General features: G+C 44.3%; 1 protein-coding gene and 1 pseudogene across 8 annotated transcripts in view; one reads left to right on the plus strand and one right to left on the minus strand.

Annotated features, from left to right (window-relative positions):
* Positions 1-24459, plus strand: part of PFKFB3 (6-phosphofructo-2-kinase/fructose-2,6-biphosphatase 3) — a 263188-nt gene that overhangs the window by 136880 nt on the left and 101849 nt on the right. The gene's annotated exons all lie outside the window — the stretch shown is intronic.
* LOC129491911 (syntenin-1-like) lies at positions 17937-21834 on the minus strand (annotated as a pseudogene).

Raw genomic sequence — 24459 nt, forward strand, 5'->3', positions numbered from 1 at the left:
CCATTAGGACATTGGGTTTCTTAACTAAACCCTGAATGATGCCTTGGATTTATGGATTCTGGCGAACGTGTTGAATAGGTCAATCTGGCTGGGCATGGTGGCTCACGCCTGTAATCCCAGCACTTTGGGAGGCCAAGGCGGGCTGATCACCTGAGGTCAGGAGTTTGAGACCAGCCTGACCAACATGGTGAACCCCATCTCTACTAAAAATACAAAAATTAGCTGGGCGTGGTGGTGGCTGCCTGTAGTCCCAGCTACTTGGGAGGCTGAGGCAGGAAAATTGTTTGAACCTGGGAGGCAGAGATTGCAGTGAGCCCAGATCGTGCCATTGAACTCCAGCCTGGGTGACAGAGGGAGACTCTGTCTCAAAAAAAAAAAAAAAAAAGAAAAAAGAAATAGGTCAATCTGGGCCCCACCCAACCACTCTGTGCTTTCATGAGTTTCCATCAACCCTGTTCCATATCCTGGATCTGTGCATGCCAAGGGCTACGTGGGAAGATTTCGTTTCAGGTCTTTTGAGAACAGGGTCAGATGGAGGAGGCAGGCTCTATTTCAGATTTGGACAATAGGCCTGAGGGCTTGATTTATAAAGTCTCAGAGGAAAATAAAGGAAAATAGAGGAAAATAAAGGAAAAGAAAATACTTCCCATTTTCCTAAAGTGTTCACATGTCTCCTGTGCAGTGAGTGGGGCTGAGATTGCAGGCTTTTCTTTTTTTTTTTTTTTTTGAGATGGAGCCTCACTCTGTTGCCCAGACTGGAGTGCAGTGGCATGATTTCAGCTCAGGGCAACCTCTGCCTCCCGGGTTCAAGCAATTCTCCTGTCTCAGCCTCCCAAGTAGCTGGGATTACAGGCATCTGCCACCATGCATGGCTAATTTTTTTGTATTTTTAGTAGAGACAGGGTTTGCTGGGCCCACCTCACAGATGTGATCCATATTCTCATGATGGCTGTGAAATTAGAGATGTGACTAGAAGCAGCTGCCGACCAAAAGTAAAACAAACAAAAAGGAAGCCTGGAGTTTTCCCCGTTCCTCTTCTGGGGCCTGAAGAGCTTGCTACCTGTGGGTGAAAAGCTTCGCCTTCCCGAGAAAGCCTGCTCCGCCAGGGCCTACAATCGCATGGCCCTTTACAGTGTATAAAGCCCTTCAAACCTTGAGTGGGGTGTTGGGAAACCTGTCTTCTGTTAACAGTTCTGTCAGTCACTCTGGGCTTGAGGGTCCTCTAAGGAAAGCATGGAGATTGGACTGGAGTACGTTAAGGACTGAATTGCATCCCTGCCAAAAATAGCACGTTGGAGTCCTACTCGCCAGCACCTCAGGGTGTGACCTTATTTGGAGAAAAGTCTTTCCAGAGGCAATCAAGTTAAAATGAGGTCATTAGGTTGGGCCTTAATCCAGTATGGCTGATGTCCTTATAAAAAAGGGAAATTTGGAGACAGGCACATGCAGAGAGAAGGTGATGAGAAGAGAGAGTGAAGACAGCTGACTACAGGTCAAGGACAGACGCCTGGATAGATCCTTCCCACAGCCTCAGAAGGACCCAGTCCTGCCGACACCTTGGTCTTGGACTCCCAGCTTCCAGAATCAGGAGAAAATAAATTTCTGTTGCGGGCTGGTGCGACAGCTCATTCCCGTAATCTCAACACTTTGGGAAGCCGAGGCAGGAGGATCACTTGAGCCCAGGAGACTAAGAGCAGCCTGGGCAGCATAGGGAGACCTGTCTCTACAAAAAATAAAATAGCTGAGCCCGTTGGCACTTACCTGTGGTCCCAGTTACTTGCAAGGCTGAAGGGGAAGACCGCTTGAGCCCAGGAGGTTGAGGCTGCGGTAGGCTATGCTAGCACCACTGTACTCCAGCCTAGGTGACAGGGCGAGATCCTATCTCTAAAAAAAAAAATTAAAAAACTGTTGTGTAAGTCCCCTCGTCTGAAGTACTTTGTTGCGACGTCCTCAGCACACTAATACAGTGTCCTGAAGCTTTTTTGTGTGTGCTGTAGCCCCTCTGATCCTCCAGGGTTGATCCTCAGCCCCTTCTTAGAATAATGTTTACATTTGAAAAATAGCACACTTTGGATTATGAAGGAGGGAACTATTGAAATACTGATATCAAAATGCCAAACATAAACATTTATGATGTAGAAATATCTGTGCCACTTTATAATGCATTCAGTAGTGGCAAGTCTGAAAACAACCGTAGTTTCACAGCAGAGATGAAGGGTAAATACTCTTTCGAGACATCTGCAACAGGCTGGGTGTGGTGGCTCATGCCTGTAACCCCAGCACTTTGGGAGGCCAATGTAGGAGGATTGCTTAAGCCCAGGAGTTTGAGACTAGCCAGGGCAACATAGTGAGACCCCATCTAAAAAGAATTAGCTGGGTGTGGTGGCATACGCCTATAGTCCCAGCTACTTGGAGGCTGAGGTGGGAGGATCCCTCGAGCCCGGGTGGTGGAGGTTGCAGTGAGCTGTGATGATACCACTGCACTCCAGGTTGGGTGACAGAGCCAGACTGTCTCAAAAAAACAAAAAAAAAAACAAAAAAAAACCACCTGCAATAACCATCATGTGCCATGAATATATTATGATTTTTATTGGTGACCGACACAGAGGCTGCTCATGTGGTATGCTGCCTATCTTCATAATGAAAATGCTAAATATCAGTTCCTGGTTAGTGGAGGAAAAGTCTTTTTTCCCCACCCAAGTTTACATATTCCTGAATTTGATCTGTTCCTGGACTGGGTGGTGTCCACTAGGGGACTTTTGGGGTCTGTGGTTAGGCGACTCTGGGTTGATTGCCCCATGAGGCTGATGCCTCTTGCTCTTTGCTTAAGATTCAATGACCCTTCAGCACTTGGGGGCCTTGTCACGGCCCCTCCCCTCTGTTGTCATGGCGACAAACCTATGTGGCCTCTGGAAGCTGCTCCCTTCTCCCTCCTCTGTCCAGAGCCTTGCTGTGGCTCCGGTAGATTTCTGTGCATAGCTTGTCTGTGACTCAGCGAAGGAGGTGTGTGGAGAAGGTGCCAGTTCCCTCCGCGGAGCCGCCCTCGGGGCCTGCGCCTGACTCAGGCAGGAAGTAGCTGACACTCCATGCCGGGAACGCCGTCCCCAGCCTTGTGATGGAGTCAGGCCTCTGCCGGTGACTCACCACCGTCACCCAGGCGCTGCTCTTGCTGAGAATTTTCTCATGAGCTCATCTGGCCAGTGCAAAGAACCACACAATCGTTCCCCACACGCGTTCTTATGGTGCAGAAGGGAAACCTTGGTTCAGATCTTGTGGGTTTTTTTTTTTTTTTTTGAGATGGAGTCTCGCTCTGTCACCCAGGCTGGAGTGTAGTGGCACGATCTTGGCTCACTGCAACCTCCGCTTCCTGGGATTCTCCTGCCTCAGCCTCCTGAGTAGCTGGGATTACAGGCATGGGCCACCACCCCCAGCTAATTTTTGTATTTTTCGTAGAGAGGATTACATCATCAAGAATGAAACTTTTTTTTTTTGTTTTAATGGCTTAAGGGGTATATGGCTCTTCAAATACACGCAGGGGTTATACCTTCTCCATCTGGAGGGTGGTGCTCCTCCTGCAGCCCACTGATTTGGAGACAGGCTTTCTTCATGCTGGAGTATCTCATTCATCGAAATATGCTTGATATTTCATGCTTGAAATCAAGATGTCTCCCAATTCATGGCACCTTGTATTTGACAAATAGACTGCATAAAGACAGAGTCTGTCTTTAGGGAATGAGAGGATTTTTGGTAAAAACAGGACCAAAACTTCTACTGACCCAAGAGAAGGCTTTGTTTGCTTGGAGTGGATTATCAGCCAAATGCTACCTTTATTTTGTGGGATTTTGGCCTTTGAATCAGGTTCATGGGTGGCATGCTATAGAAATAGGATAACAAATGGGATAATTCTTCAAAAAGAAATGTGGCGTAGAATGGGAGGGGTTGTTGTTTATTTATATGTATGTGTCATAAAAATCTTTTAGGTCATAACTTAGCAAATGTATGAAAGTGGAAAATGTGTTTATGGATCTATTTAATAAAAGGGCCATGCTTCAGAAAAAAAAAAAATCCCAAGAAACAAACCAAAAAATGCGAAGAGTAGAATTCTCTGTATGGGAGACTATCATTTAGCTGCAGACAGGATAGTTACAGATTAATTGCTGGTTTTATCTAACTGCTAGCTACAATAACTCCAATTTGGGGTCGGCCAAGTACCAATGAACTTCGCTTTCTCCGGGCAACAGCTGAGATGTTGCAGCTGCAAGTGGGGTTAAATAGCCTCCAATAAAGGAAAAAACTTGAGGAGTAATTCAATTAAAAAACATTGACATAATTATAGATTCAAGGATGATGCAAACAAAAAGTGTGCAGGAAGGTCCTTGTCCCCTTCCCTCAGTTTCTCCCAATGTGACATGTTACATAGCTACAGTACAATATCACAACCATGATATTGAGACTGGGTCACAGAACCTACCTAGATTTCCCATTTTATATGTATTTATGTGTGTGTGTGTGTGTGTGTGTGTGTGTAGTTCTAGGCAGGTTTATCACATGTGTGGATTCTTAAAACCATCACCCAAATCAAGATATATCTTGATTTTGCTCCAGCACCAGGAGGCTCCCTCATGCTACCCCTTTAGAGCCTCAAGTCACCTTCTCTCCTTTCCCCTCCCTACCTGCTGGCAACCACTAACCTGTTCTCCATCGCCGTAATTTTGTCATTTCAGAATGTTGCATAAATGGAATCATATTGTATGTGATACACTTTGGATCTGTGTCCCCGCCCAAATCTCATAGTGAAATGTAATCCCCAATGCTGCAGGTGGGGCCTGGTAGAAGCTGATTGGATCATGGGGATGGTTTCTTTCTCTTTCTTTCTTTTCTTTTCTTTTTTTTTTTTTTTTTGAGACAGAGTATCGCTCTTTCACCCAGGCTGGAGTGCAGTGGGGAGATCTGGACTCACTGCAACCTCCACCTTCTGGGTTCCAGTGATTCTCCTGCCTCAGCCTCCTGAGTAGCTGGGATTACAGGTGCACACCAACACGCCCAGCTAATTTTTGTATTTTTAGTAGAGACGGGGTTTCATCATATTGGCCAGGCTGGTCTTGAACTCCTGTCCTCAAGTGATCCGCCCGCCTCGGCCTCCCGAAGTGCTGGGATTACAGGTGTGAGCCACCGTGCCTGGCCAGCCACTGTTGATTTTTAACCAGGTGTCCTCCGAAGACCATTTGGGTTGTTTCCAGTTTGAGGTTATTTCAAATAAAATAGCCATCTGCATAGCCATTTTAAAGCTAAAGTGGATACTAACTTCTAGAGCAGAGGTTTGCGGAGGGCAGACTTTTATACATATTTCTATCCTCTGGGACTCAGCCTAGTGCTTGCATGCAGATGCTCAATAAATGCTCGTTTAAGGAATGAATAGACACATAGGAGCCATTTAAGGAGACAGTGTGCTGGGTGGTTAAAATAATAGGTTTTAGACTTAGACAGACTCGAATGCTGGGCCTGACTCTATTACTTTCTTCCTGAGAAGTCCCATGCAGGCCTCTGCTCCTCCTCTGTAAAATGAGATAGGAACAGGACTACTGTTATAGGGCTGCGGCGAGAATTCACTGAGGCAATGCATAAAGCCCTTAGTGTAGTGTCTGCCACACAGCAATTGCTCACTAAACTTCAGTTGTTATGATTACTATGAATAGATCATTGATGTGCACAAGATCATCATAATGCAATAGCTACAAACTTATTATGGCTTTTATTCTGAATGCTTTTATCCCTCCAATGAGGACACATCATTCATATAGTCTATATTCATGCATGGTTAAATTTTTAAGTCATGTAAATGTGAATTTTTAAGATGTCTCAACTGACTTCTTTTTTAAATAACAACTCTTTCTTAGTGTTATTATCTTAGGAACATTAGTGGTCAACTATCTAACATCATGTGCATATTTTTAGAAATTTGGAAGGACTGAAGTGTTCTTTTCTGTGCCGCCAATCAGGAGTTTCTATCAACCTTGGGAAAGGGCATCTGCTCTTATAAAAATGGGCTGAGCAGATTTTATTTTTCCTGTTTATCATATTATAAATTCATCTGGAGGAACAGCAAGGATCTTGGTTCTTTGGTTGATGTATGAGCATGTAGAAGGGAGAAAGTCTCTTTTCCTGCTTCCTGCTGTGTCTGCTGTCTGTGTGCCTGGGGTCACGTTTGGGGGAACATCTCTCCAGTGACCTCCTGGAATGTCAGCAGAGCCCTGAGTCATTCAGAACCTTCCGCCAGACAGCACGAGGCGGCAATCAGAAACTAACCATTAACTAGCTCCGGGGGCACCAGGAGGTGAACAAAATTTCCAGCCATTTGACAAAGACCAGTGCTATTTACTATTAATAAATGAGGCTGGAGTCATCGATCTTGACTTCTCAAGGCGCTCCTATGCAGAAGGTGCTGGGCTACTCTCTGCTGGGTTCTAGGGATTAATTAGACATCGGCCTGACGCTGGCCGGATGCTGTGTGTGTAGGAAAGGCTGTGAAGGAAGGCCTCTTGGATGACTCTGAGCTTTGCATGTGGATGGGACATCAGTAGGCAGATAGGACCAGATAGCTTTGGGAGACAGGGTTCCAGGGCTTTCCACGCTGTCTGTGTCACACAGCGGACACACCTGGCTCCTTACCTTTGAGCTGTGACATCTTTGCTCAGCTGCCCCCTCTGCCTAAAACCCCTTCTCTGGAGACATTCTCTTCATCAATCAAGACCCAGTGCTGGCGTCTCTTCCTCCAGGATAACTGCCTCACTTCTACCAGGCAGAACGAATTGGATTTTTCCCTCTGTGGTGACATAGGCCTTTATTAAGCTGTATATAGTACTTGCCACCTTATTTTATTTGGATATGTAGACCATCCATCTTCCTCCTTTGGGCAGATAGTGCCTTGATGGTATGATTGGGCATGGGCCACGTCATGTCCCTAGAAACATGTGCATGGCCCCAGCCTGTGGAAGGCATCAGCCAGTGTTTGTGAACCTGGCTGGCCTGATGGTGGGAGGAAGTGGGACAGGGCAGTGGCTCTCAGTGCTCACCAATATCCTGTGTTCCTCATCCTTCTGGACACACTCTTAGATCGTGTTATTGTCTTTTGTCACCGCCTTTGTGTTAGATGTGAGCATAGCATCGATCCTGGCCATGGAATTTGTCACTTTTAGCCCAGTCTAGAAAAACCTTCTGTGCAGAAGCCCTGCTGTCTTCTCCATCTGCTCACTGAATAGAGAGGGGCAGGAGGCTCTCTGGGAGGACAGAGCCACAGATAGCAGAAGTCAACGTCACTGGTTAGAAACAAGGGGGACTGTTCCTTGATTGGGAACACTGAATTGGGCTTTACGAGAGTGAGGCACAGGATTTTTTTGTTTGTTTTAAATTTTTTATATTTCCGTAGTTTTTTGGGGTAACAGGTGTGTTTGGTTACATAAGCAGGTTCTTTAGTGATGATTTGTGAGATTTTGGTGCACCCATCTCCTGAGCAGTATGCACTGAGCCCAATTTGTAGTCTTTTATCCCTCACCCCCTTCCCACCCTTTCCCCCTGAGTCCCCAAAATCCATTGTATCATTCTTATGCCTTTGCATCCTCATAGCTTACCTCCCACTTATGAGTGAGAACATACGATATTTGGTTTTCCATTCCTGAGTTACTTCACTTAGAATAATACTCTCGGCCAGGCGCGGTGGCTCACGCCTGTAATCCCAGCACTTTGGGAGGCCGAGGTGGGCGGATCACAAGGTCAGGAGATCGAGACCATCCTGGCTAACACGGTGAAACCCCGTCTCTACTAAAAATACAAAAAATTAGCCGGGCGAGGTGGCAGGCGCCTGTAGTCCCAGCTACTCGGGAGGCTGAGGCAGGAGAATGGCGTGAACCCCGGGGGGCGGAGCCTGCAGTGAGCCGAGAACGCGCCACTGCACTCCAGCCTGGGTGAAAGAGCGAGACTCCGTCTCAAAAAAAAAAAAAAAAAAAAAAATACTCTCCAGTCCCATCCAGGTTGCCGTGAATGCCATGTATTCATTCCTTTTTATGGCTGAGTAGTATTCCATCATACATATATATACCACAGTTTCTTTATCCACTCATTGACTGATGGGCCTTTGGTTGGTTCCACATTTTTGCAGTTGTGAATTGGTGAGGCAGAAGCGTTTAATTGGGAATGTTCCTGAAAGTTTGGGATTGCCTTGTTACAGCAGCCAGCCTCACTCAGTTTAACTTGACTTACTAACACAGAGATGGAGACTGCATCCTAGGGCATACAGAAACAGCTCCATCTAGCTGCAAGTGAAGCCCAGACTGTGTAGTTTTGATTCTGGACAACCACATGCCCAGCTAAAAATTTGGCATTGATAGAAGAAGAGAATAACAGGTATTGGGGCTCCCATAACAGTATCTTCCATAGAGGCTCAGACAGCTCTTTGAGGTTTTAAAAAGTGCCACTTCTCCTAACTGAGACATCCCACTCTTTTCCCCCCACCCTCCAATTAAACCAAGCAGGGCTCATCTCACTGAAAAGCTGTTGAATCATGATTTTCTTTCTTTTCTATCCTTCTTTAAAAAAAAGTTATACTGGGGCAAACTTTGAGGTATTAACTAAAGTTTCCCTAATCTCCCTCTGTCTCTATTACTTGGCACTGCCCTCCAGGATCCTCCTAGGGAACTAGACCCACAAGGCTGAAGCAGGCTTCACTTTAGTACAGCAAAGATCAATTGAATCTCTAAGTAGATTTTAAAACAAATTCATGAACTTGAAATCTAAGGAAATTAAAATGGAAAGATTTTTGAACCCAAGGAATAAATCCTGAAGGACTCAGAGCATGAATTTTTTTTTTTTTTTTTTAAGAGATGAAATCTCACTGTGTTGCTCAGGCTGGAATGCAGTGACTATTCACAGGCACCATCATTGCACACTACAGGTTCGAACTCCTGGGCTCAAGTGATCCTCCTGCCTCAGGCTCCCGTATAGCCGGGGCTACAGGCACACACCACCATGCCCGGCTGAATTTTATCATGAAAATGGTCACAATGGAGATGATTGTGTGATGATGTAAAATCTGTTTTCCTGCTAGAGAGAAAGCATGGACTAGTTGAGGGCATGGAAAAGAATTGGTGGTGACCGGATTCAGGCTCAGATCCCTGGCTCCTCCTCTTTGGGTCAGATTCTCAAGAGACAGGATCATAAAAGCCTCTCCACTGGCTCTCAAATTCTCTGTGCATAAGACACCCTTGGGGGGCTCAATGTATGTTTCCAGGTTCCTGCTGCATGGTCTGATTCGGTGTGTCTGTTGGGAACATGGCAACTTAATTTTAAAATTACTATTCTGATGATGATAGCACCACTGCCTCAGTAAATTTAGAGGGATTCTGGAGGAGCTGTGGCCATAGCAGCAGATGTAGTGAGGCTGGGGCTTAGCCCCACCATCCAATGGGCCAGGCTACCCTTCAGGAAAGACAAGCACAGACCTAAGGCCGCTCTAGGCCAAATGTCTCTCTTTCTCTGAGGACAAGATAAAAGCTCCTTGAAACTCATGTCACCACCAAGAAGGTGAGAATAAGGGGGGAAGTGAGCCTTAAAGTAACCAAGCATTTACTCAGTAGAGGAGAAGATGATTCAGAGGTTAGTTTACCCTGACTTGGCAAAATTATGCCGTATTCTGCCATCAACAAACATAGGAGCCATGTTCAGCTCAGTGAGAAAAGGGTACAGAAAGTTCCTTTGTCTTTGTATGTCTGAATGGTTTTTAGACCTACTAGGTATGGGGTTTAATCTGGAATTTCTATGGAGTGATTTATTTTTCTCACTCACCCCATATTTTCCTGCTGTGCTAGTTGTTCTGTTTACTTATTTGAGACAGAGTTTGGCTCTTCTTGCCCAGGATGAAGTGCAATGGCACGATCTTGGCTCACTGCAACCTCCGCCTCCCGGGTTCAAGCGATTCTCCTGCCTCAGCCTCCTGAGTAGCTGGGATTACAGACACCTGCCACCACACCCAGCTAATTCTTTTGTATTTTTGGTAGAAACAGGGTTTCACCATGTTGGCCGGGCTGGTGTCAAACTCCTGACATCAGGTGATCCCCCCACCTTGGCCTCCCAAAGTGCTGGGATTAGAGGAGTGAGCCACCGCACCCAGCCAAGTTGTTCTATTTAATCAAGACAATTCTGTGTCTATTGCCTTGGGAGGTGTGCATATGGGGGCAGGTGGATAGAACATGACTCAAAGCAGAAGTAAGTTTCTTTGGCTTTATTATTCCCAAAACCTATGTCCTTATGGGAATGGTGAGGAGGCCTGGCCATCTTGAGACAACAGGCTGCCCCACCTCCATCCCTTCTGTGCCTACTGAGTCCAAAAGCTGAAGAACTTGGAGTCCAGTGTTTGAAGGCAGGAAGCATCCAGCATGGGAGAAAGATGGAGGCCAGAAGACTCAGCCCACTGATGGAGGCTGGAATACTCAGCCCTGAATGAGAGGAAAGAGCAGAGGGTGGTCTAGTGAGAAATAAAGCAAGGCGGAGGCACTGGAGAGAGGAGCTGTAGCCATATCAGACCAACCTGGTTCAGTTGTTAGTGAACAAAGTTATAAGTTGTTTTTCAGTTGTCGTGGACCCCCAGATTGAAGTTCAAGTAACGTGAGCATGCCCAGGTGAACCAATCGTGCAACCACGGGTGGAACCTAAGTGCTCAGACTGAGCAGTGGGGACTGAATTAAGGAGCGAACACTGCAGGCAGGATCCAGGATCCAATCAGATTGGACCCTGGTGCCACCCCATGGCAGGATTCAGTCAGATCCATGCCTCCCAGCATCATCTCATTGCAAGATCCAATCAGATCATGCCCCATTACCCTATGCTTATAAAACCCATTGCAGCCCCCAGCTCATGGAGACGGAGCTGAGAGCTTCCTCCTCTCTCCTTGTCAGTTGACTCACAATACATCTTTCTCACTGCAAAAGTCCAGTGCTTCAGTGTTATATTTGTTAAGGTGTATTTTATGACCCAGGATATGATCTGTCTTGATGAATGTTCCATGTGAGCTTGAGAAGAATGTGGATTTTGCTGTTGTTGAAAGGATATTAATAAATGTCAATTAGATTCTGTTGACTGATGGTGCTGTTCAGTTCCACTGTGTTCTTACTGGTTTTCTGCCTGCTAGACCTATTTTTTATACAGGGGTGTTGAAGTCTTCAACTATAATTGGGAATTCATCTATTTTTCCTTGCAGTCCTTTCAGTTTTTGCCTCACATATTTTGATGCTCTGTTATTAGGTACATATACATTAAAAATTGCTATGTCTTCTTGGAGAATTGACCCCTTTATCACTTGTAATGCCCCTCTTTATTCTTGATAATTTTCTTTGCTCTGAAGTCTGCTTTGTCTGAAATTAATATAACTACTCCAGCTTCCTTTTTTTTTTTTTGAGATGGAGTCTCGCTCTGTCGCCCAGGCTGGAGTGCAGTGGCGCAATCTCGGCTCACTGCAAGCTCTGCCTCCCGGGTTCACGCCGTTCTCCTGCCTCAGCCTCTCCGAGTAGCTGGGACTACAGGCACCCGCCACCACGCCCGGCTAATTTTTTGTATTTTTTAGTAGAGACAGGGTTTCACCGTGGTCTCGATCTCCTGACCTCGTGATCCGCCTGCCTCAGCCTCCCAAAGTGGTGGGATTACAAGTGTGAGCCACCGCGCCTGGCCTTCCAGCTTCCTTTTGATTAGTGTTAGCATAGAATATTGATTAGTAACTTTCTTCATCCTTTTACTTCAAAAATTTTTATTATGGCATAATATACACAATGAAATTTACTGTTTTAACTATTTTAATGTGTACAGTTTAGTGGCCTTAGGAATATTCATAGTGTTTGGCAAGTATCACCACTGTCCATTCCCAGAACTTGGAAACAAGAACTCTGAACTCACTGAACTATAACTCCCAATTTCCCTCCCCTCCATCTCCAGCCCCTGGTCGCCTCTATGTTACATCCTTTCCCTATGAATTTCCTATTCTATCTACCTCACGTAAGTAGAATCATACACTATTTGTCCTTTTGTCTTTGGCTTATTTCACTTACAACAATGTTTTCAAGGTTTATCCATGTTACAGCATCAATCAGGATTTTTTCCCATTTTTAAGGTTGAATAATATTCCATTGCATGCATACCATGTGTTGTTTATTCATATACAGATGGACATTTGAGTTGTTTCTACCTTTTGGCTATTGTGAATAATGCTGCTATGAACATTGGTATACAAGTATCTGCTTAGCCTCCTGCTTTCATTTCTTTGGGGTATGAATCTGGAGGTGGAATAGATGGATCATACGGTAATTTTATGTCTAAAGTTTTGAGGAAATGCCAAACTATTCCACAGCAGCAGCACCCTTTTCATTTCTATCGGCAATGCACAAGCGTTACAATCTCTATTTTTGTTTTCTTTTTTTTTTTGAGATGGAGTTTCCCTCTTGTAGCCCAGGCTGGAGTGCAATGGTGTGATATCGGCTCACTGCAACCTCTGCCTCCTAGATTCAAGCAATTGTCCTGGCTAAGCCTCCTGAATAGCTGGGATTATAGGCATGTGCCACCATATCTGGCTAATTTTGTGTTTTTAGTAGAGATGGGGTTTTACCATGTTGGTCAGGCTGGTCTCAAACTCCTGACCTCAAGTGATCCACCTGCCTCAGCCTCCCAAAGTGCTGGGATTACAGGCATGAGCCACTGCACCCAGCTCAATCTCTTTACTTAAAAAAATTGTGGTAAGAACACTTTATGTGAGATCTACCCTCTTATCAAATTTTTCAGTGTACAATACATTATTGTTGACTCTGTGTACAGTGTTATACAGAAGATCTCTAGAGCTTGTTCATCTTGCTTGACTAAGACTTCATGCCTATTGATTAATGACTCCCTGTTTCCCCTTCCTCCCAACTCCTGGCAACCACCATTCCACTGTTTGATTCTATGAATTTAACTATTTTAGATACCTCGTGTAAGTGGAATCATGCAGTATTTGTCTTTCTGTGACTGGTTTATTTCACTTAGCATAATGTTCTCAAGTTTCATTCATATTGTCATACTGAATTTTCTTCTTTTTTAAGACTGAATAGTATTTCATTGTATTATGTACTACGTTTTAAAATCCATTCATCTGTTGACCATCCTTTCACTTTTTTTTTTTTTTTTTTTTTTTGAGACGGACTCTCACTCTGTCGCCCAGGCTGGAGTGCAGTGGCACAATCTCGGCTCACTACAAACTCCACCTCCCAGGTTCACACCATTCTCCTGCCTCAGCCTCCCGAGTAGCTGGGACTACAGGTGCCTGCCACCACGCCCAGCTAATTTTTTGTATTTTTAGTAGAGATGGGGTTTCACTGTGTTAGCCAGGATGGTCTCGATCTCCTGACCTCGTGATCCGCCCGCCTCGGCCTTCCAAAGTGCTGGGATTACAGGTGTGAGCTGCCACACCTGGCCCTTTCACTTTTAATCTATTTATGTCTTTAATTTGGGTCTCTTGTAGGCAACATATAGTTGGGTCTTGTTTTTAAATTCACTCTGACGGTCTTTTCTTTTATTATTTATTTATTTATTTTGAGATGGAGTCTCACTCTGTCACTCAGGCTGGAGTGGAGTGGCATGATCTTGGCTCACTGCAACCTCTGCCTCCTGGGTTCAAGCGATTCTCCTGCCTCAGCCTCCCAAATAGCTGGGATTACAGGCGTAGGCCACCGTGCCCAGTTAATTTTTGTATTTTTAGTAAAGACGAGGTCTCACCATGTTTGCCAGGCTGGTCTCGAACTTCTGGCCTCACGTGATCCACCCACCTCGGCCTCCCAAAGTGCTGGGATTATACATATGAGCCACTGTGCCCAGCCAGTCTTTGGTTTTAATTGGTGTATTTAAACCATTCACATTTAAAGTGATTATTTTTATAGTTGGTTTCATATGTACTGTATTCATAATTATTTTCTATTGATTGCCTCATTGTCCTTGCTGTTTTTTTTTTTCCACTCTTTTTTCTGCATTATCTAGTTTTAATTGAACATCTTATATGATTTCATTATCTTCCCTCTCTTCGCTTGTCAATTATACTTCTTCTTTAACCTTTTTAATTGGTTGCCCTAGAATTTGCAATATACATTTACAACTAATCTAGTTTTACTTGGAAATAACATTGAACCACTTCGCAGGTGGTGCAGGTATAGTTGTGCACTGTGTAATGATGTTGCAGTCAATGATAGACTGCATATACAATGGTGCTTCCATAAGAGATTATAACACTGTTTTTTTGTTTTGTTTTGGAGTCTCACTCTGTCACCCAGGCCACAGTGCAGTGGTGCAATCTCAGCTCACTGCAGCCTCCATCTTCTGGGTTCAAGCAATTATCTTGCCTCAGCCTCCTGGGTAGCTGGGATTACAGGCACCTGTCACCATCATGCCCATCTAACTTTTGTATTTTTAGTAGAGACGGGGTTTCACCATGTTGGCCGGGCTAGTCTTGAACTCCTGACCTCAAGTGACCTGCCTGCCTGGGCCTCTCAAAGTGCTGGGATTACAGGCATGAGCCACCGAACCTGGCTAAGACTATAATACTGTATTTTTACTGTACCTTTCTGATGTTGGCTGTCTATTTAGATAAACAAATATTTACCATAGTGTTACAATTGCCTACAGTATTTAGTACAGCAACATGCTGTACAGGATTGTAACCTAGGAACAATAGGCTGTACAATATAGCCTAGGTGTGCAGTAGGCTATACTGTCTAGGTTTGTATAAGTACACTCTATGATGTTTGCAGAAGGACAAAATCACCTGATCACACATATCTCAGAATACGTCCCTGCCATTAAGTGACACCTGACTGTGCTTTATAGCAGAGTACTCCCAATTCCTCCCTCTTGTCCCTTATATGATTGCTGTCATTAATTTCACTTATCTATAAGCTATAATCACCAAATACATTATAACTATTATTATTTTGAACAAACTGCTATCTGTTAGATCAATTAAGAATAAGAAAAATAAAAGATTTTATTTATCTTCATCCATTCTTTCTCCATCCTTTCTTTATGTAGATTTGAGCTTCTGACCAATATTGCTTTCCTTCTCTCTGAAAAACTTCTTTTAATATTTCTTGCAAGGCAGTTCTATTGGAGACAGATTTCCTCAATATTTTTCTGGGAGTGTCTTTATTTCTCCTTCACTTCCGAAAGATAATTTCACTGGGTACAATACTCTAGATGGATTATTTTTCTTCCAATACTTTAAATATCTCACTCCACTTTAGTCTTGCTTGCATTCATTTCAAAAAGAAGCCCAATATGCTTTTTAATCCTAGTTCCTTTGTAGGTAAGGTGTTTTTTTCTTTCATCTGGCTTCTTTCAAGATTTTCTTTTTGTCTTTGAATTTTTTTTTTTTTTTGAGACAGAGTCTTGCTCTATTGCCCAGGCTGGAGTGCAGTGGTGCAATCTCGGCTCACTACAACCTCCACCTCCTGCATACAAGTGATTCTTGTGCCTCAGCCTCCTGGATAGCTGGGATTACAGGCACCCACCACCACGCCCAGCTAACTATTTTTTTGTATTTTTAGTAGAGACGGGGTTTCGCCATGTTGGCTAGACTGGTTTCGAACTCCTGAGCTCGGGTGATCTGTCTGCCTCAGCCTCCCAAAGTGTTGGGATTACAGGCATGAGCCACCACGCCCGGCCTGTCTTTGATTTTCTAAATGTACATTTCTTTGGTATTTATCATGCTTGCTGTATTTATCCTCCTCTGAGCTTCCTGATTTTGTGGTTTGGTGTCTGTCATTAATTTTGGAAAAATTTCATCCATTATTACTTCAAATATTTTTTTCTGTCTCTTTCTCTTTTTTTCTGTGTGGTATTCCCATTACATGTTTGTTGCATACATGAGTTTTATCTTTTATTTTTATTTTTAACTTTATGTGTACATATTTAATTAAAATAGAATAGGCATAAATCAAAAACAAGAAAAAAAATCAGGATAAAGTGTCACTGTCATTTTGTTTGCAAGGAGGAATCAGGAAATGCAACAAATTACTAGAAAAATATTCTAAGACCATCTGAAGTGGCTAGGTTACATAATTTTCAGAGTCAAATGCCAAAGTGTTATACCACTTAATCCACAAATGAAAAAAAGAGGAGTCAAAAGTTTATCCTATTTAGGCTGGGCGTGGTGGCTCACGCCTATAATCCCAGCACTTTGGGAGGCCAAGGTGGGCGGATCACTTGAGGTCAGCCTGGTCAACATGGTGAAACCCGTCTCTACAAAAAATAAAAAAATTAGCTGGGCATGGTGGTGCACGTCTGCAATCCCAGCTACTCGAGATGCTGAGGCAGGAGAATTGCTCGAGCCCAGGAGGCAGAGGTTGCATTGAGCAGAGATTGCGCCTCTGCACTCCAGCCTGGGCAGTGGAATAAGTGAGATTCCGTCTCAAAAAAAAAAAAAAAAAATGTGTCCTGTTTACTATAATAATTTTTACATTCAATCTATAGTGCTACTGGCAACTTTTAGAAGAAAGAAGTTTCCATTATGCATTGACTAGAAAATCTCAAATACAACTAAGCAGCTAGGCTATGCTATAGCTCGTTAAGTATGATTAAACTGTTCTGGGCTAGTGTACATTTCAGATTAATAGAGAACCACATTTCGCGTTTTAGAAAGGCACAGTAATTATATTTCAGCTTTTAGTCTAGATGCTTAACACAGTTAAGGTGACAGTTCAAGCACATTAAGTGAAGGTAGTTAAGATTTCAGAACAATCATCACCATCTCTTACAAGCTACCGACACTGTTTAATGCTTACGTGGAAGGAAACCAGTGGTTTTTTTTTTTTTTTTTTTTTGAGACAAAGTCTCACTCTTTTGCTTAGGCTGGCATACAGTGGCTTGATCTTGGCTCACTGCAACCTCCACCTCCTAGGTTCAAGCAATTCTGCTGCCTCAGCCTCCCGAGTAGCTGGGATTACAGGCATGTGCCACCATGCCTGGCTAATTTTTGTATTTTTAGTAGAGACAGGTTTTCATCATGTTGGCCAGGCTGGTCTCAAACTCCTGACCTCAAGTGATCCTCCCACCTCGGCATCCCAAAGTGCTGGGATTACAAGTGTGAGCCACAGCACCCGGCCGAAACCAGTGTACTTTTTTTTTTTTTGAGATGGAGTCTCACTCTGTCGCCCAGGCTGGAGTGCAGTGGCTCGATCTTGGCTCACTGCAAGCTCCACCTCCTGGGTTCACACCATTCTCCTGCCTCAGCCTCCTGAGTAGCTGGGACTACAGGCGCCAGTCACCACATCTAGCTAATTTTTTGTATTTTTAGTAGAGACGGGGTTTCACCTTGTTAGCCAGGAAGGTCTCAATCGCCTGACCTCGTGATCTGCTCGCCTCGGCCTCCCAAAGTGCTGGGATTACAGGCATGAACCACTGTGCCCGGCCTGAAACCAGTGGTCTTAATTGGCATTTTATACACACATACACAGAATTAAAAAAAAAAAAAACTATCAAAGGCAATCATTCTAAGTGTACTCTGGTAGAATGTGTTAAAAATGCAAACGTGCCATAGAACTAAAGTAACATGAACAGCACTTCTCATGACCTAGGAGAAAGGTGACTGGTTCTCACATGAAGCTAAGCCTGTATCAGTCATCCTAATCACAACGGCTTGTAAAAGTATCAGGTTTCCGGAAGAGAAACTATTCCAGGAAAGTCAGTAAATCTCTTGAAAATTTCACCTCTATAAAACCAGGATAAGGCTATAGCTCTCTTGAAATCTGAACAGGGTATCCGATGAAACAGTAAGATGCCCAGCCATAATGTGAGATGGACAGATCCTCATGCAGCATATGCTCAATTGCTGGCCCCAGAAGGCTTCATGTGCAGAAGGCAGAAGTTGCCAAAGAAGGAAACTGGAGATGTTCAGCTACATTTCTGTCATGTGGTGAATTTTAAACCCTCAGGAATGGTGTGGTCTATTAGGCTTTTCATCATGCTTGGTGTCATCCACTTAATCTGTTCAAAGATAAAAGCAAACATGATTGTAATAGTAACTAGAGTCCCGGATGTTGACAGTATGTCTGCAATTTGAGAGTCCTTCAGTCCAGTAATCTTCTGTCTGTTGATTTCACAGATGTTATGTTCCGTGAGAAGACCATTTCTGGCTACAGAACTGTCTTTCACTATGGATGTTATTTTTTCTTTCTTTTTTTCTTTTGGAGATAGCGTCTCACTCTGTTGGCCAGGCTGGAGTGGAGTGGCTCAGTCTCAGCTCACTGCATCCCCTGCCTCCTGGATTCAAACAATTCTCCTTCCTCAGCCTCCTGATTGGCTGGGATTATAGGTGTGCACCACCATGCCTGGCTAATTTTTGTGTTTTTAGTAGAGATGGGGTTTCATCACATTGGCCAGGCTGGTCTCAAACTCCTGACATCAGGTGATCTGCCTGCCTTGGCCTCCCAAAGTGCTGGGATTACAGGTGTGAGACACCACATCTGGCCTATTTTTCCATTTTAAAAGATAAAACCAACATGTCCAGTGCTATCCTTATGCATGGTAATTGTCCATTCAAAGGGCCTGTCATGAATGGTCATAGAAATCTTCTCTTCAAAAGCATGCTTGAGCATCTTGTGCACTTTATCCGAGCTCCAGCCTGCAGTTTTCACCATTGATTTGGAGTACTTGGTTCCCAAATCTCAGACCAACCAAGAAGGTTGGAGAATTATCCTGACTTGCTGAACACATATACCATTATCTATTGATTTAAGCCTGAGTTCGATTTTTCCATCTTGATCCTTGTGGCTTCATAAATTTTCCGTCTTGATCCAATGGCTTCATGAATCCCTTGCTTAATTTCTCCTCTACAAATTCCAACATCATTACCAGTTACAGGAGCCGTTGTATAGTTCATACTGGAAGGTCTTGCTACCAACTGCCTCTGAATTGGCGCACCAGAAACCATGGTCATATTTGCGTGTGTTTCTTCTTTATTTAAACTCAGGCCCATGTGTTGAGAGAGCTCTGGATATAGTTTGGGATAGAGGTTTCCATCTTGAGAGATGTGAACAGAAGCTTCTGACAAAATTGCTGGGTTGGCAGGGTTTGCAGAAAAAGCAGTGTATTAATCTGTTCTCATACTGTTAGTAAAGACATACCTGAGACTTGGTAATTGATAAAGGAAAGAGATTTAATTGACTCACAGTTCCACATGGCTGGAGAGGCCTCACAATCATGGTGGAAGGCAAAGGAGGAGCAAAGTCATGTCTTATATGGCAGCAGGCAAGAGAGCGTGTGCAGGGAACCTCTCCTTTATAAATCCATCGGATCTCGTGAGACTTATTCACTATCACAAGAACAGCATGGGGAAGACCCGCCCTCATGATTCAATTACCTCCCACCGGTCCCTCCCATGACACATGGGAATTATGGGAGCTACAATTTGAGATTTGGGTGGGGACATAGCCAAACCATATCAAGCAGTTTGAGCCTGAACTATTTAGTCTACCTTCAAGTCTTCAAGAGATGGAGAGAGAGATATTTTTGCAGGATTCTTCTAGACCACAAGGACCCACTTGCCATCACCGCCTCCAGTCACTCTGCATAAGTAAGTTTTAGATTTCAAGCCTCTCCTTTTGATTCTTTCTTAGAGTTTCCATCTCTCTGCCTCCATTTCCCATCTGCTCTTGGATGTTGTCCAACTTTTCCATTAGAGCCTTTAGCATATTAATCAGTTATTTTACATTTCTGGACTGATAATCCCCAAATCTCTGCCATACCTGTGTTTGTGTATGATGTTTGCTTTATTTCTTCAGAATGTGTTTTTTTTTTTTTTTTTTTTTTTTATCATGCCTTGTAATTTTCTGTTGAAAGTCAGATATGATGTATTGGGTAAAAGGAAATGACATAGATTGATCTCTAGTGTGTTTATCTGGCTAGGAGTGAGGCTGTGTTCACTGTTTGCTGTAGCTGTGGTGTCAGAGATTAAAATTTTCTTGAAAAGGATTTTTTTTGTTTTTTTTTTTTTGAGAAGGAGTCTCGCTCTTGTTGCCCAGGCTGGAGTGCAATGGTACAATCTCAGTTCACTGCAACCTCTGCCTCCAGGGTTCAAGCCATTCTCCTGCCTCAGCCTCCCAAGTAGCTGGGATTACAGGCGCCCACCTCCACACCTGGCTAATTTTTTGTATTTTTAGTAGAGATGGGGTTTCACGATGTTGGCCAGGCTGGTCTTGAACTCTTGACTTCAGGTGATCCGCCCCCCTTGGCCTCCCAAAGTGCTAGGATTACAGCCATGAGCCACCGTGCCCAGCCAGATTTTTTTTTTTTTTTTTAAAGCTGAAATCTCGTTATTATACAGGGGCCATCTTGATGTGGTGTTGAGGTGTGGGGGTTAGGGAAGCATTCTTTACTTTTCTGATCAAGTCTTAGTCTTTTAGTGAGCCTGAGTTGGGTGTTTCTCTTCCCCCAGGTCAGCTGGGCCTTGGTAAAACCCCAGTAGGTTAGACTCTGGTAAAGTAGTTTCCCTTGAGGGCAGAACTTGTTAAAGAGATCAGAGAGCTCTGGGTGTATTACAGAACAGTTACTTTCCCCCTCCTCTGTGGAAGTTAGAGGGTATTTTTCTCTGATCTTCACAATGGAGACCTGGCAGAATTCCTCAAGGCAAAACTCACACAAGCGTGGGCACCTCCCTAAGACTGGGTCCCTTTAGAGTTTTCAATTCTCAAGCTAGTTTACACGGAGCCTCCAGCAACTAGTTGATGAGTTTCACACACTACAACAGATATTGGCTCCGGCTGTGAGCTTCTGCTCCCAGGAAGCTGTCATTCTTTGTATTTTTCTGTCTCTCCAGTTTTGGGTACAGAGATTGGCTCTGTGACCTCAATTCTCTGATGGATCTAAAAGTTGATGATCTTTAGTTTGTTCAGCTTTTTTTTCTCGCTGCAAGAATAGGAGAGATGACTTCCAAGTTCTTTACTGGAAGTTGGTATTTTCTTTCTCTTTTTTTTTTTCAAGTAAATCTAAGTTTGTGGATCGAGATGTGTACCCGCTATAGACTGATCTCTACAAATATCGTTGGAAACTTCTCAGCAGCCATTCAATTAAAAAAAAAGGACTCCCAGACCTAGTTTAGAGGAACGTTACTGGAAAGGGGCCCCAATCCAGACACCAAGAGAGGGTTCTTGGATCTCACTCAAGAAAGAATTTGAGGCAAATCCATAAAGTGAAAGCAAGTTTATTAAGAAAGTGAAGTAATGAAAGAGTGCCTACTCCATAGAGAGAGCAGTGGTGTGAGCTGCTCAGTTGCTTACACTTATTGTGACTTCTTGATCATATGCTAAACAAGGGGTGGATTATTCATGAGTTTTCTAGGAAAGAGGTGGGCAATTCCCGGAACGGAGGGTTCCTCCCCTTTTTAGACCATATAGGGTAACTTCCTGATGTTGTCATGGCATTTGTAAACTGTCATAGTGCTGGTAGGAGTGTCTCTTAGCATGGAAATGCATTATAATTAGCATATAATGAGCAGTGAGGATGACCAGAGGTCACTTTCTTCGCCATCTTGGTTTTGGTGGGCTTTGGCTGGCTTCTTTACTGCATCCTGTTTTATCAGCAAGGTCTTCGTGACCTGTATCTTGTGCCGACTTCCTATGACCTAGAGTGCCTAACTTCCTGGGAATGCAGCCCAGTAGGTTTCAGCCTTATTTAACCCAGCCCCTATTCAAGATGGAATCGCTCTGGTTTGAACACCTTTGACGGGAACCCAAGGTAAAGGGATAATTAAAGCTTGGACCTCACCTCTGTATGACCAACCATGCTGTAGGGAAAACAGCAGCACAATCTTGAAGTAGAATCTGGGTCTCCTGACACCAACCAGGCTTGCTTGGGCGTAATTGGGAAGTGGAATATTTTGGTGCCTATGACATTCCTTTGTGTCGCAGTGGAGCATAAACAGATTCAATGTTTGGCTAAGTGCTGGAAGAGCAGCCCAGGGTCCCCTGGCCCCTGCTATGCATCTGCCTTGATTGATGTGCACAGTGGAAGTGGCTTTCACAGGAGAAGCAATTTTGTGTAGGTTCTTGGGAGAAAAGGGAATGTGCCGCTTGTTCCCTGATTACGACACAGGCATGATGTCTGAACCCTAGGGAGACAGTAGGCAAAAGATGAAAAGGCCACATCCATGAGCACTTTGTGTGGCCCAAGAGCAGGAGCAGGGTTGCTTCAGAGCCCAGGTGACAAAGTGCAGATGAGAATCAGGAGAGAGATGCCAGTGAGGTGTCCTTCCTTTTTTTTTGTAGGCATCTTGTGGTCATGGCACAGGTAGGGACAGGTAAGGAAGCACCGTTGGAGGGAAGCAAGACGTTTCCTGCTGTAGGAGCAAGATGTCCCCATGAGGGGTATGTGGAGGACGTTTCTGAGCTCCTGTGGGGACTGTCTCAGGAGTGTTTGCATTTGAGCTGGAAGCTTCTTGTCATGGATGAATTACAGTTCCTTGATGATGGCCCTGTGGAGGGTGTGTCAAGTGGTCGAGGATACTTTTGAGTAGGCTGACCTTTCCTTCTCTCCATATCCCAGAGGGGTCCTCTTTCCTATCTGTGGGTATTTCTACCTCTGCTCCACACATCTCTTGTCTTGTATAATACCTTGCCTTACAGGTGTTCCTAAAGACCCGTCTCTTCTGCTGATGACTTCCTGGGGGTATCAGTCTGTTCATCTGTCAAGAATGTGAATGAACAAACGTATACATTACACTTCAAGACTGAAGAGGCTCTTAATAACTGGGCTGGAACCATAATTCACTATGTTTATTTAGGTATGGAACTTACCAGAACAGAAAGAAGGGGAGAGGAAGGAGACATCTTGGCTAGCAGTCTGTTTATCTTATAAATCAGTCTGATCTCTTGAGCAAAAGTTAAAGGGAAAAAGTGGAGGCGACACTGTGACCTGGCCTAGGAAGTCTAGGTTTAGGCCAAGCCAAACACATTTCTCCTCTGTCTCTGCTCTGTGAGCTGTGAGTTCTGCTTCTCCTAGGGTAACCGGAGGTAACCCTAGGTTACCTTGGGCAATGCCCATGGAAACTGGCTCAAGAAAGGGAAGTAGGAGAATGGCAGAGTCCAGAGTCCACTTATTCTACGGTTCAGGGCACTCTTTTTTTTTTTTCTTTTTGAGACAAGGTCTTTCTCTTTGCCCAGGAATTCAGTGGTGTGATCATAGCTCATTACAGCCTTCTACTCCTGGGGTCAAGAGATCTTCTCATCTCAGCCTCCTTAGTAGCTAGGACTATAGGCACACTGCCTGGCTAATTTTTAAATATTTTTCAGAGATGGGGTCTTGCTATGTTGCCCAGGCTAGTGTTGAAATTCTGGCCTCAAACAATCCTCCTGCCTCGGCCTCCCAAAATGTTGGGATTACAGGTGTGAGCCACTGCACTTGGCCTTGTTCAATGCCTTTTCAGGGCATCCTGAAAGGCCAGGCCTGGATCTTGGGCAGCTGCTCAGGAGCATTCCAGCTGTGAATGGTCCTGAATGTCTTCGTGGCCTTCCAGATGGATCTCTAATGCACCCCAACGCAGGTGCTCCCCGAAGACATACTGGATCTGTCGGTGCCGAAAAAGAAGGCAGCATTTGGTGGCTGCAAGTGATGCCAATCATTTTGAAAAGCTTATAGTGCTGTGCCGACTATTGCTTAGGTAATTTATATGACATCTTATTTTCTCCACCTGATTCTAAGCTCCTTGAGGACATGTCTGGTTCATCTCTGTTGGCCGCATAGCCTAAAACCCATGCTGGTGCATCCTGATTTCATTTCCTTCTCGGATGTAGTGAAAGCACTCAAATTATATTGATTGCCTCCTCTTTAGGTTGACAAATAAAACCTTTAAATTCTGTTTTTCCTAGTGTTTCCTTTGTAGGTTTGGAAACGATGGTCTTGATAGCGCTGTGGTTAGCAAAGCATTAATGGCGCACTCTCCTAGGGGAGACACGTCAGTTGATACCATGTGCTCTGCATGCAATTTTCAGAAATGGTATTTGCTTTTTTCAATGTTGGTTGTGTTGCTGCTCTAGACGAACCAGCTTCTATTCCTGTCTTTACTCAGAGGTAGGTAGGATTCTTCCCCAGGCACCTACAGCCCTGACTAGGATTTACAGGCAGGGGTGAGTCAGCTGACCCAGGAGGGTGGCATCCCATAGTCAGGACAGAGAGAGACTCACTGGCACGTGCTGGGTCCCTGCGTTGTCCTAACGTGCCTCCTTGCAGGTAGCATGGCTGAGTCAATGTGCCGTGAGTCACAGGCTGTGGGAGGTAAACTTGAGCCTCACTCCGGCATTGATCTTTCGCAGGGATATATTGTTAGTCTGTTAAGGCTGATAAAGGGTAATAATTTACTGGCCTCAAGTTTGTCTTCTCTTTGATTTCACCACTTCTGCTCCTTATACAGGA

This window comes from Symphalangus syndactylus, chromosome 10 (genome assembly GCF_028878055.3).
Source record: "Symphalangus syndactylus isolate Jambi chromosome 10, NHGRI_mSymSyn1-v2.1_pri, whole genome shotgun sequence".
Lineage (NCBI taxonomy): Eukaryota > Metazoa > Chordata > Mammalia > Primates > Hylobatidae > Symphalangus > Symphalangus syndactylus.